We start from the raw sequence: 14600 nt of genomic DNA, 5'->3' as shown, positions 1-14600 counted from the left end.
TTGTGCTTCTTCCATTGCCCCGTGGCTCAGACACCTGAGGCCTGCTATGTCCTGAGGGTCTTAACCATGGCTCTAATTAGAATCCAGGGAGCTAATGGAAACACTATGGCCTTTCCTCAAATCAATTAATTGAAGATCTCTGGAAGTGGAGCCCAGCCATCTGTAAAGTTGTAAAAACTCTTTTACTTACCCTTTGGGGTTTTTCCAGAGGATTTGTAACCTGACTTCCGTGGTCAATGGTCTGACAAAGCCTATACCTTTATCTGTGGAAGGTTAACCAATTGATGGGATGCCCTTCCAGTGTGCAAGTTCCTTAATATACTAGAATAATTTTATTTAACTAAGTTTCCTCTAGAAAAATGGGAAAGATGCCGGTCATTTTTCCAGGCAAAGGGAACTCAGGTACTGGAGTGATACTGGGGATCTAGGATTCTGGTGAGCAAGAAAGAAGAGGGGAGTCACAAAGCATGAAGTCTGCTACCTTTCCATATGCCACAAATCATTGCTTTCTCCCTAATATGTGCAAGACACTGTGCTGGGTGCTAGAAATCCTGTGGTAAACAGGACAAGTTTTCCTGCACTCAAGGAATTTATAATCTAGTTGGTGGAGAGATGGTATGTATAAAAATAAACACATCCATTTGATCTGATAGGAGCTGACCCGAAAGATTGTGCCGGTGGAAGCAGGGTGGGCAGTTCAGGTGAGGTGTAACTCGAAGAAGGGGAATCAGGGGCAGAATCTCGGTTGGGGGCCACTGAGCCAAAGCATTGAGGATGAGAAGGACGGAGGGAATATGCATTCTGTTTTAAAGGCCTGCATCAGGGTGGGCCCCATGGAGGTAGTAGAGACCTCTCTCCTCCAGTGTCACGGGACAGTCAGCATTTCTCACACTGACCATAGGGCAGTGAAAAGGCAGAGCACTCAGCTGAGTTGGGAGGGATGTGGGCCAGCGCTTCCCTTACGCCTGCTTGTCTGGGTGCTCTGTCTGTTCCCAGCCTCTGGGGCATTTTCTTTATATCCTATCCCTTTGGGATTGTCCTAAGGAAACAGAGCCATGCAATGTAGCATCTCCGTCCTTGCTTCTTTAAGTGAATCCAGCTGTTAGCAGGCTGAGTGCTAGGAAGGCCTAATGTCTGATGCAGGCCTCTCCATTGGTACCAACTGTGTTCTCTTGCCCCTTTCTCTGCTCTCTCCTAGCCTAGTTCCCATTTTTCTCCCCGTACACTGTTCACTGTTTTTCTGCAATGCTCTCTCATGCCTTCCATTGATTAATTGCCAAATTAGCCCTTTCCTTCCCAAGGAGGGGTTTGGTGTTAGTCCTCTGGTATCCGTACTCGGAACACCTCCTTGCCTCACTTGGTTCCTTCCTCAGCCCCAGGGTCTAACTACCTCTAGGCCTGTTTTTTTTTTTTCTTCCTTGGAACCATATGAATGGTACAAGCTCTGCAGAGAGACAAAGTAGAAGCTTCTGGTCAGGAACTAGGAAGAGGCTCCTCCCTGGACTTAATAAAATGACAAATAGTGGGATCATAAGCAATGACCTGTAAAATGTATAATAAGGAATATGAAGCTTAGAGCTAACCCCTAGAGTTCATGATCCTCTACTTTACTAGTTTTCTCATTCTGTGAAGGCGATCACCGCAGCCCAGAAAACTTATTTAATCAGGGCTGCACAGCTTGGTAAAAACAGTTCTCCTGTACACGGCCCAGTATTCTTTTAGCTAAAATCAAAATCTTTCAGGACCTAAATTATCACCTCCACCTTCCTAAAACAAAAGAATTACAACCGTTAATACCCATTCGTGGTAACTTCATGGGGCACCAGTGACAAGGTGAGTATTCAAAGCCCCTTTTACACAGAGAATCATGAAATCATTCTTCCTATCATTGTACAGTAAGAGGTCCTGTTTGAGTAGAAACTAGGCATCAAGATTGGAGGGTCTTCAGGAACCTTCGCTTTGGTGATATCACCAATTGTCTACGTAGGGTCTGCCTCTCAGACATCCACTCAGAAAGTGCTTCTTGACTTGACTTAGGAAGGCTAACTCACACTAATTCACTTACATAGGGCTGGAATATATAAATCATAGTGCCATTTCCCCCCCATTTGTTATGAGAAGCAGAACTATCAAGCTGTTAAAATTGGCTCCCTTGTTTAGCTAGAGGAATTACAGACAAGGGGAAATATAGGCTACTTTGATTACGATCTTTTCAGGCCATACTCACTAAAATGAGTATGATATTCTAATCATAAGTCACTCAAAATAAAACAAATGTCTTTTCCTACAAAGAAGATATTAATACTTTTTTCTGTAAATATCAAATTCTTTTCAAAAATCTTTTTCTTGTTGCTCCTATCATACTGGTGCCAGGACTGATTACTGGGGAATGCTATGGGTAATACTGGGAATGTAGTGGTAAATGCTTCTCATCTCAGTCCTTCTATACTCACATGCAAGAATCAATGGGATTGACCAGTCTTAGCATTTCACTTTTAAAAATGAAACAAACATATGTATTTGGGTCCAATGGACAAAGAGAGAAGAAAGAACACAGCGCCCATGTCTCCTCAACCCCCTACCTTTGAGAGCAGAAGAGTCTACCGGGCCAGACCGTCTGTCTCAGCAGAGGTGGCTGGTTGTCATCAGTGTCCTGCTGTATGCCATTACATTGCATATCCAAGGTTGAGGGGCAGCTAAGGGCCAACTAGGATCTCAGCATCTCATTCTGTCAAACAGGATACAAACCAGAGCAGTGGCGGAACTTAAACAGGGTTCAGTCTTACTCATGTCATAAGGAGCAAGAAAGACTATTCTTCATTGGGGTAGCCCTCCAATATTATTACATTACACATTAAGCTTTCTTATTTAGTTACATACAACAAATAGCCACCTTTATTTTTCTACATCCAAATTAACTGAAAAATAAGGCATAAGAAAATAAGTGGGCATCAAAATGTCAGTTTTTAGTTTGTATAAGCTGATTGGAGATCACAGAATTAAATCTGTGACCAAAAGAGCTTCTTACTATTGCTTGCCCAATTCTTTGGCTCTCGGTCAAGTCCTAGGGACAGATCACCTGTAGGAAAGTTTGATTCCAAAAAACAGATGAAGCCAAGATTGCTGTCTGGAACTGGGTAAAGATGTTTAGAATTCTCAGCTTCTCCATGGCACCATTTTTTGGGGGGAATTTTAAAAACTGTTAATAAATTTTACTTTTCTTTTTCTATTTTTTTGATATAATATTTTTCTCTGTGTGTTTAGATAGATATATATACATATTTAATTTGGAAAGATATAAATATATACGTATATATTTGTCTTTGAATGAGTTTGCTTTCCCAGACCAGTAATTTGCAGGAGTGTGGAAGAACCAAGGCAGCTTTCCAGCTTTCTAGGCTAGCAGGTTTTTCTAACAAAAGCCTCTCACATTCTCAGTTATCAGAGAAATAGTTTGATTCCTTCAAATAGGATTTTTCTGTGACACTTCAGATAGTCCTGCCTCCTCTGCCTCTCTTTAAAAAATGGGCTGAGGAGGGAGGATCCTGTTCTTATCTTGCTCATCCCAACTTCCATACCCTCTGGAAATCAAGGAATGTAGTTTTGGCCCCTCAGCATGTTCTGCTTACCATCAGGAGATGATATTTTCTGTGGCCAGTTCTTAGGACCTATTTTGGTGAATCTGCTTTCCACTGAAATTTCTCCTCTGCTTGTTTCTACTTATCTTTAGGAGGTTTCAGTGCAAAGTCAGCTATTTTTGGCTGCCTTTGAAAATATTTTGGAGTCTGCTGCCTAATTTTACAAAAAATTTCAATATTTTGAAATTGTTCTTTTCAATATTTCCTGTTCTTTTTGTTGTTTTTGGATGATTTCCAGAAGCATGGGAAAATACTGTATCTGTACAGCCATTCTTTACTGTTAACATGAACAAATAGCCAAGGATCGGCAGACCTTTGAAGAAAGTGCCTAACACTAAAGAGTTGAAAACCAAGGAGAAAAACATAAGCAGCCTTGAGGAAGCAGAGACAAACAGTAGAAGAAAGCTGGAAACAAATTCCTGAGAGATAAGAGAAAATGTTTCATGCATGAAGGAATACCAGGATGCTATATGTAGAAATACCCAGAGAACTATAAAAATATATTGAAAATTAAAAATTAACATGGGAACATTTAAAATTCAAAAGTAAGAGGGTGTTTACTATACAAATCTTACAACTTTCCCCCAAAATTAAAAATATGGGAAAAATTCAATATAAAAGGTGAAATATAAAGTTGAGAAAATTTCCCAAAAAGAGAACAGAGAAGAAGTAAGAAGGAGAGAGACAATGAATTTAAGGAATCAAATCAGGAGAACCAATGGCTGACAAATAAGCATTCTAGAAAGAGAGACCAAAAAAAGAAAAAAGGGAAAAATGATACAATGGCTGATAAATAAGCAAATGATACAATGACTGACAAATAAGCATTCTAGAAAGAGAGACAAAACAGAAAAGAGGAAAAATCATACAAGGGAAATGTTGCAGAATTGGACATGAATTTCAGATTTTGAGTACCTAGCTAGGACCTTGTGGTGACGTATTTACATCCAGGCACCCTGTTCCAACATCACAGAACCAGTAATAAAGAAACCATCTTAAAAGTCTTAGTGAAGGGGAAAAAAAAAGTCTGCACAGAAAAGATTAAAAATTCAAAATGGCATTTGACTTCTCAAGCGCAACATTAGAAGTTAGACGATAACAGAGCAATGTCTCCAAAATTCTAAAGAATAATATTTTTCAATTTAAGATACTTCACCCACACAAATTAACACTCAAGTGTGAAGGTAGAATAAAGATGTTTTTAAGCAAAATATGCAGAATAAAATTGCCACCCATGCACCTTTTCTTAGGAAACTGCTGGAGGAGATGTGTCCCATCAAAGGGAGGGACTAAACTAAGAGAGGAAGATGAGATAAGGAAAGAGGAGATCTGGCACACGAGAGAGGCAAAAGGATTTCTCAAGATGATGATGGAGGAAAGTGGCAAAATGACAATGTGGGCCAACAGGAGGCAACATGTGGAACTGGTAGGTTTCTTGCTTGCTGGGTCCTTGTGAGAAGCGTTTTATACCCTGGAAGAGACTCTGCTGATGATTTAGTAATAGAAAGAGAGGCAAACCAACGCCCCACCCAACTCTTTTGCCAAGGCAAGGATTAATTCCAAAGAAAACAAAAACTGTACAAGAAATGTAGTCATCCTGCATATGGCTCAGTGTAAAATAAATCTACAGTCAAAATAATTTAAATATTGAACTTTGATTTAAACAAAAATTATCCTACTGAAACCATCATTGCTTGTCTGCCATTCTCTATCCCCTTACCCTGCCTTTTTCACCCTAGCTGTTATCTGTCTGATAGTATACGTTTGTTTGTTTTTGTCTGTCTCTCTCATTAAGATATAAGCTTCATGAGGACAAGAACTTGGTCTATTATGGCCACCACTATATTCCCAAATTGCCTATGGTAGTGCTGAGTATATAATATATCAAAAATTTATCTTAAGGAAATAATATTTAAATATGGGGTAGGTAAAGCATGTGCATATGTGTATGGTGTTGGCAACCTAAAATTTTATTCACAATCTTCTCAATAAATAATGTTCTAAAATAAAATAAATCAAAAACACAGCAGTAAACCATGCTATGTAGCAATATTATAGTGAGTAGCAGAACATCTAAAAGAGGTAGAAGTGGTTTCTGTGGAGAGCAGAAGTGAGAAGTTTGGAGGAGGGGAAGCTTTTTTTTTTTTTCAAGCATTGCTTGACATTAAACTTGGCACATGCATTCCTTTGATAAAAAACACAAATTAAAAAAACAAACAAACTAGGGATAACCTAATGCTTTTATTTCTTTTTTTTTTTTTCCTTTTTTTTTTTGAGAGGGACTCTCACTCTGTCACCCAGTCTGGAGTGCAGTGGTGCAATCTTTGTTCACTGCAGCCTCTGCCTCCCAGGTTCAAGTGATTCTCCTGCCTCAGCCTCCTGAGCAGGTGGGACTGCAGGCGCATGCCACCATGCTCAGCTAATTTTGTATTTTTAGTAGGGATGGCGTTTTGCCATATTGGACAGGCTCCTGACCTCATCATCTGCCCTCCTCGGCCTCCCAAAGTGCTGGGATTACAGGCATGAGCCACTGTGCCCGGCCATGCTTTCATTTCTTACACATATCATTGTTGTTTTAAAAGTGAAAAGCCTAAGAAGAGTTGTCAGGTTTGCTTGTTAGGGTAGGATTAATTTCTAGGTACACCAAGCCAAACTTGCAGTCCTGTTGTGAACATCCAACTTCTTGTGAACCCTTCTTTTCTAAAGAAATACAAACATCTGTTTACATTAGACATCTTCGAAGTTTTTTTCCATACCTTCGAAAATCAAGTTGAAGAACAATGGAAACACAAGGCTATGAATCTCTGACTTAACAACTCTAGTTTTCTAAGGTGTGAGTTTTAACAAGCTGCTTTAACCTCCCTGAACGCTTTCAATTTCTTTATTTGTAAAATGGAGATGACAATATGAACCACATTGGATTCCAGCATTCATTAAATTAGATATCCCTGTGTGATCCCAGTATAAGGTAGATATTTGATGTCTGCTAACTTTCATTCCCTTCCTTCTTCCCCAGAACTGATTGGAGTCACAGTTGAATTTGTGAATTAGAGAAGAATTTATCTGCTATGCAAGTGACAGGACTTAAGCTTATGCAAGTCTATAGTGTTTGAGGGAAATGTATACTTCTTTCCACATTATTAGATATTTCCATGGGAATACATGGTCCATATATTTTAGTGTCTGAGAAGGAGCAGTTCTTTCACAGTATTGGTATTTATCATGAGGCTTGTCATAGGAGAACAAGGGTACTCCTGCCAGTCATTGTTCATCAGTGCATTCCCCAAAGCACCTAATGCTTTACTGAAGTACTCAGTCGGTGTCCTTGAATGTGACTTGTCAATTGAGACTGGCCAATATGGACCGGTTTGTAGACTCTGTTATTCCTGTCCACGTGTTACTTGGGACAGGGGCAGGTTCAATTAAACTACAATTGTGAGAAGATCTGTTAACACTTCAAATATTGAATTAAGTTACTTTATTTGCCTAAGAGATTATATAGAGACCCTTTCTCTAGCCAGTCCCTGCATAATGAGTTCTCTAATAGGCCTGTGAGCTTCTCTACAAAAGGTTAATTTCATTCTTCACTACAAAGCATTGTGAATGGTCCCCAGGGCTGTCTTTGGTAAAGGAAGAGAAGGTCTTGTTAAGTATTAATGATCACAGTGGCAAGTTCACAGTATCACCTCCTCCCTGGGAAGGAAAAAATCACTTCATTGATATATATCAAGGGACTTCCACTGGGGACAAAGAGTACAGCCATCATTACACTCACTATGGGCACAGTAAAAAGGGTACTTCTCTCCCACCTGATATTTGCTACAATTTCCTAGCCCAGAAACAAATGAGGCTACAGATTTATAATAGGGATGGCAAAAAGAGAGAACCAGGATTTTAATTTAAAGAGAGATTATTCTAATTCTACTCCTATAATTACAATAATATATTTGCTGGTAAGACTTGAGGTGATACTTTTTTTTTTTCCCCACATTTTTGCATAGAAAAGCTTTTTTGAAGTCTAGGAGAGTTAAACTGTCAATCTCATGTTAATTTGGTATTTCCCAATCAGGGCAAATAGGCAACCACATCCCTTCTACATGAAGCACTGAGTAACAGACATTTTAGAATGTGACAGAATAAACTGAAGATTATTCCTGTCCCTGCTCCTCACCCATCAGAAAAGGAATACGAAATTGTGAAAGAATTTCTAAGAATTTATTTGCTAAAGATTGTCTCCAGCAAGGAGTTTTTTCCCTTAAATAGTGTAGGATAGATCTTTTTGACCCCTTAATATATCTTCCTACAGATCCATAAAAAGGAAAGAGTATATTACGTTCTCAGCTGGGCTCCAGCCTCTCCACACTCTCCCCACTCTCCCCATGCCTCTCACCCAGGCTGCCACAGAAGATGTTGGGGAATGGGACTGGCTTTGGGGAGGCTCTCCACCTCCCCTCCCAGATGGTCTGCATAGCAGAGCTTCCCAGTTCTCCCCAGGTCATCTCCCAGTTTCTACTACACTCCCGACTTTGCACACAGGTGTAAAGGCCTCCTGACCACTGTCGGGAGACCTCTAAATCTCTCTGAGCTTGTCTAGTGAAGGCCTGACATGGGAGAGTAGCTGAGGGGCTAGAAGGACAAAAGAATCACATTTTCTACATTGGCCTCCATGCTGGACTGCTTTGTCGGCTACTCTCTACTTGGACTACTTCATGGCAAATCATAACTTAAGCATCATTTTTTTTTGGTAATCTGTGTCATTGAGAAATTAATTGGGCTTGCACATATAAAATGTTCAGCCCTGTCTGGCAGAAAGTAAACACTGAATAAAAAGAAGCAGTTATTCCCCTCTTCTGTATATGATGTGCTTTAGAATATTTTTCTAAGATATATCTATATCTAAGTATGGCTTTCACTCTTACAATAGACAGGCAAATAATATTTACTGGCCCCTTATAAACTGAGCATACACTTTTGAAATTTTGGAAAACATCAAAGCATACCAAAGTCTCTCTCTCTCTCTCTCTCTCTCTCTCTCTCTCTCTCTCTCTCTCTCTCTCCATCTGTGTGTGTGTGTTTAGGGTATGATATGTTCTGTAACTTCTGGTTTTATAATTGACATCCACCAATCCATACCCATATAATTTATTTTCATTGTTTCAAATACCCTCTTTGCCAAAACACATTTTTGAGGTGAGTATTTTAATTAATCCCATGAAGGAAACACTTGCAATGGTGGCTCAGTGAGGAGACAGGTAATTGAAGCTCAAAAGAATCGTGCTTTATAGGATTTGGATGGTAGCATGGGTGAGCAGTGCTTGCACAGGGTGAGTAGTGCTACAGGATCTTTCTTTTACCCCAAACAAGCCCTCTCTTCGGCATTCTATATTTCTATAATTATTTTAAGCCTATTACCCCGAGTAAGCAAGCCCATTGAGGATACTGGAGAAATTTCTACTTTTTGTTTTTTTGAGATGGGGTCTTACTCTGTCACCAGGCTGGAGTGCAGTGGCACCATCTCTGCTCAACACAACCTCTGCCTCCCAGGTTCAAGTGATTCTCCTGCCTCAGCCTCCTGAGTAGCTGGGACTACCAGTGTGCACCACCACACTCAGCTAATTTTTTGTATTTTTAGTAGAGACGGGGTTTCACCATGTTGGCCAAGATGGTCTCTGTCTCTTGACCTCATAATCTGCCCACCTCAGCCTCCCAAAGTGCTTCGTGGGATTTCAGGGGTGAGCTATCACGCCTAGCCAATTTCTACTTCTTAATAATTCTAAAATTATTTGTACCCAGTGCTTAGATTGTACTTGGCACACATTAAGCATGCATGCATTAATACAATCATTTAAGAATTTATTTGCTGAGCACTAAACACGATGGGAGAGTGGAGGAAGGTGGAAGAAGAGAAGTTATGCATTGCCATTGGCTAGTGCACTCGCTGGATATCATGTTGTTTCTTCTCCCTTAACTGTTGTAGACAACTGTTCATTTGCATTAAAGATACTCAGGATTCCCCAGAAACCCAGGAACATATATACCCCAGGTGTACACAGGTTCTCCTACCTGCACTCAGTTTTTTATACCCCATAGTCTCTGGGACATAGTTGGTGCTCAGTTTATTTTGCTTGCTATAACACATCCAAACATATCTTCCATCTTCCGAGCTCTGCTTTTCAACATTATACCCATTCCTAAAACATGGCTCAAATGTCAACCTCTCCATGACCACTTTCTTGAATCCCCTCACCTTGATTTTCATTAAATCCTGAACTTGAGTCATTACTCTTGGAAGAATTGTTGTTTATTTTTGTATGTTTCCCCCTTTAAGGATAATTTAAGGTAATGTGACTGAAGGAAACTGAATGTGGGAGAAGAAATGTTAGGAGATGAGGTTTGAGAGGATTAAAATTACACAGCACCTCGGGCTTACTCTTGAGAGGAAGGACTTTGGTAATTTTTCTAAATGTGATGAGGATTTTGAGTAGTAATAAAATCATTATATATTCAAAAGATTACTTTCACCGCTGTGTGGAAAGTACACTGTAGAGATACAGGAATAGGAGCAGAAAAGCAAGTTAAGAAGCTTCTGTACTGATCAATGTGAAGAGTGATGGTGTTTTAAATTTGGTAGTAGCAGTGGAGTTGATAAGAAAAGGTTGGAATCTGGATATCTGTTGCTGTTAGAGTCAACAGATATTAATGGATTGGATATAGGGTATGAAAAAAGAGGAGTGAGAAATGACTCCAAAATTTTTGGCCTGAGCAGTTAGTTTCATTTTTTAAGATGTAGAAAGAAGGACTATAGAAGGTAAGAACCAAGAGTTCTGTTTTGGTTGTGTACATTTGAATACCTATTATACTTCTAAGAGAGCTATCATGGAATCATATATATAAGCCTAGCATTCAGAGGGGAAAATTCTGGAGCTATAAATTTGGAGTCTTCGGTGTGTAGATGGTATTTACACAAATACATCTTACAGACCTGGATAAAAGAATGTGTAGACAGAGAAGAGAGAAAGCCCTGTGAACACTAATGGTTAGACATTAGGGTTTTTTTGTTTTTTTGTTTTTTTTTTTAAGGTTACACAATTATTTATTGAGAGCCTCCTCTCCCCGCCCTTGCAATCTCTAGGTCACTTTTTCCGCTTGTAGATTGTGCGCGCAAGCCCCAGAAAGATGGCTGGGGGCAGGGGCACTGCGTACTGTTCAATGAGAGCCATAATGTGGCTGTAACTGTCCTCCTCATATTGCAAGAACACAGCCTGCAGATCCAGCTCCTCATATAGTGCCTTCACCCAGGCCACTTTCTCAGCCTCCTTCTGCCCGTAATTTTCCTTCAGGATCTGGTACTGTTCCGGAGTGGCCCGTTGCAGACACTGAACCACCAGCCAGCTGCATTTGTTGTCCTGGATGTCAGTGCCAACTTTGCCGGTCACACTGGGGTCCCCAAAGAGGTCAAGGTAGTCATCCTGAATCTGAAAGAACTCTCCCATCTCCAGCAGGATCTTCTTGGCATTGGCATGCTCCTTCTCACCATCAATTCCTGCCATGTACATGGCTGCAGCTATAGGAAGGTAGATGGAGTAGAAAGCTGTCTTGTACTTGACAATAGATTTATACCTCTTTTCAGTGAATCTGCCAAGATCCACATTGCCCTGGGGGGCTGTGATGAGGTCCAGGGTCTGCCCAATCTCAGTCTGATAGGAACTCTGCAGGAAGAGCTCGATCAGGTTCAGGAATAGGGCTGCTCCCGGCAATAGAGCTTCAGCAGGCGGTAGATACATGCTTCCAGGAGGATAGCATCATTGATGGCATCCAAACCCACACCCGGCTTCTGATACCAGCAGATCTGTCCACGGCGGGTGAGGGATGAATCCATGATGTCATCTGTCACCAGGAAGAAAGCTTGCAGCAGTTCCACACACCAGCCCACAGTCCAGGCCCGCTGGAGACTATCAGCATCCTGTTTCCTTGGCTCCACCAGCTCCCGGAACGCTACTACCACTGTCAAATCCCGGTGATACTTGCCTCCGATGGCATTGTACTCCAGGACCTCCTTGAACCGGGCAATAGCATCTCCTGTCTCTGGGTGCCCCATCTCATCCTCAGTCAGCACCCTGACGATCTGGGAGAAGTGCTGAACAAAATCTTGCTTTTCTTGGGCATAAACATCTGATTTCTGGTCTCCGTTCATTCTGAGGGAGGAGCAAAGGGCTCTGTTCCCAGATGCGGATTCCTGCTCCGTTCCCGACATTAGGGTTTTGAAAAGAAAAGGCAAAGAAAACTGAGAAAAAGTGGCCCATATGATGGAAAAAAACAAAACAAAACAAAATGGGAAAGTATGATGAGATGAAAGCCAAATTAATATGTTGTTCAAGGAGGAGGGTAAATGCTTCTGACAGTCCAGCTCTAACAAAAATTAGGAAATGACCATCAATTGGAGTTAGCAATGGAAGGTCAGTCATGAACTTGACAAGAACAATTTCTATAGAGCAGTGGAAGCCAAAGCACAATAAAAGTGTATTACAGATAGGATGAAAGGAATGAATGGACAACAGCAAATATGGACACTTCTATCTGGGAGTTTGCTGCAAAGAGTAACAGAGTGGGGAAGTAGTGAGAGGGCACTACCTGGAGGGAGAAGTGGCAGCAAGATAGGAAAGTATTTGACTGTGTATTTTTAGGATGAGAGAAATAGCAGCATGCCTGTATGCTGTTGGAAATAATCTGGTAAAATGAGTAAGGTTTCTGATGTGCTTTTGGAGCAAAGCTTTTAAGAAACTGAGAGAAGCTGAATATCGTAGAAAACAAGAATTGGCCTTAGATAGAAGCAAGAAAAACTTATTCCTTGCTTGAATTGATTAACTGGTTGATTTAACTAATTATTTTAACTAAAAGACTGTCTGAAAAGACCATTATATACACGTCAGTTTGCATTTATAATAGTCATTTACTATGTGTTTTTGGAAGGTTTTTTTTTTTTTCTTTTTTTTTTTTTGAGTGTTTCCTCCTTGTAAAAGCCAGACAACTCATTTCCCAGCCTCTTCTCCCAGCTGGGGTGTGGTTAGGTAACTTGGTTCCTCCAATCAAACACACACCCATGAAACTTAAAATTAGAAGTGACTAGCATATTGGGTAGAACTCATTTCCTGGCAAAGACAGCATCCCATGTGACTTCCTTGGTTATCAAACTGATGCCCTGTATAGAACTTTGGCATTGGAGTGGCAGACAATGTGGTTGCAGTAAAGTTGAGTTCCTGGTGTTCAAGAAGCAGAGACACAAATTGTAGCATCTAGAGCTTGATGGAGGCAGGTTTTTTGTTTTGTTTTGTTTTTATCAGACTGCTTCTGTAGAGCAATTTAGGATGTTATTCCTGGAAACAGGATTAAGGCAAATTTTCTGGCCCTCCCAGTGACTCTCGAGGTGGGGGCGGGGGGGCGGGGGAGGAGCTGTACATATTTTAATATGAGCTTTTTGTCGCTTAATCTGCCAAACTTGGTTTCTGTAGCTCTGGAGTTCTCACTTGCAAGCAACGGTAACTGAAACTGAGTCTGGCTCATCTAGGAAACTGAAAACTGCTGAACTATTCTCCTTAGGTTATTTTTGTTTAAACAGATACTATTTAAGAATAAGGAAACAAACTATGATATTGAGAAATGAGTTTTCAACAAAAGCAAAAATCTGTTAATTCTCAGACCACTTGAGGATAGTGGCCATATGATATCTGTGATATCTCATTTGAAAGTTATATGAAATTATAACTGCTGAAGAGAAAATTATGTTAAATAATCTAACAGTGATAAGGGGATGAATAGAGACATTGGGATAGAATCTTTGAAATGGGTAGTTTACTAGAATATCTAGGACTTCAATACACAAGCATGTATGTGCATGTATAGGGTCTGAAAACCAAGATAACTTGTAAACAACTACCCCTACCCTAGCTGTAACCATAGCAGCGAAAACTATTCATTTTCTGTCTCAAATAATGTGTTCAGGTCTATCTCACTCACAATTCAGAAGGGGACATTGACAAATGATCACTATATTCACCCAGCCATTTTAAATAGGAAGGCATTTGGCTGAATTCTAATTTGACCAATGAATATTTAACTGATAAAGCTGCCAGATAAGATACTGGCCAAAACAGAAAAAAGAGAAATGAAGCTGGAGTTGCTATCATGCAAAAATCCTTTAATGAAGGACATGAAAGGAACATTGTGAATTCTGGGCTGAAAATCTGTTCTGTATTGGGAGATGGAAGAGCAGCTGGCCCACAATTGAGAAACTTTGAAGATTCTGTGACCTCTAGAATGTCTAAGCCATGGAGGGTATTTTTCTTCCTTTGTTTAATGTTTTGCATTTTTAAAAGAGTAAGGGAAGAAAAATGCCTTAAAATGTTTTAACTTCAAAGCAACAGAAACAAAATGAAGTACTGGAATCATGGAAAATTAAAAGACTTTGCCCAAATGCTAAACTTGTCAACATTCTCCTCTTCATTGAGTGTACTGCATGATAACATCCTAGACAAAGTTTTTGATTTATTTGGATCTGGCCCCAAAAATGTTGCTTAGAATTAAGGCTCAAGGGGTTCCAATTTCACGTTAATTTTTCAAGTTGATTTCATAATAATGATTAATATTTATTAAGTATTCATTATTGTCAGGTCCCATTTTTAATATATTGGATCCTTTAATTTTCATAAAAATTGTCTGAACTAGATTCTATTTGTAGTTCTATTTTATAAATAATGAAACAAAAGTTCAGTGGTGTTGAATAAGTTGCCCAAGGTTGTACTGCAATTTAGTAGAGAAGGATCTGGTAGTGGAACCTTGGAATCTCTGTCTAGAAATCCAATGCTAAGCCATTATACTCCACCATCTCTAGTTTTCTCATTCTCTAATCTCTATCTCTGTTCTTTCTTTTCTTTTCCCTTTAATCAGTTGTTTCTATAAAGCACA

The 14600-nt window shown here is 40.0% G+C and overlaps 1 pseudogene; it reads right to left on the bottom strand.

The window, feature by feature from the left end:
- Positions 1-10728: 10728 nt before the first annotated feature.
- On the bottom strand, positions 10729-11881 carry LOC105492757 (farnesyl pyrophosphate synthase pseudogene; annotated as a pseudogene).
- Between the last annotated feature and the right edge of the window lie 2719 nt (positions 11882-14600).

Source organism: Macaca nemestrina, chromosome 14 (genome assembly GCF_043159975.1).
Source record: "Macaca nemestrina isolate mMacNem1 chromosome 14, mMacNem.hap1, whole genome shotgun sequence".
Taxonomy (NCBI): domain Eukaryota; kingdom Metazoa; phylum Chordata; class Mammalia; order Primates; family Cercopithecidae; genus Macaca; species Macaca nemestrina.
Note: the sequence above shows the minus strand (reverse complement) of the source record. Positions and strands in the feature narration are given on the sequence as shown.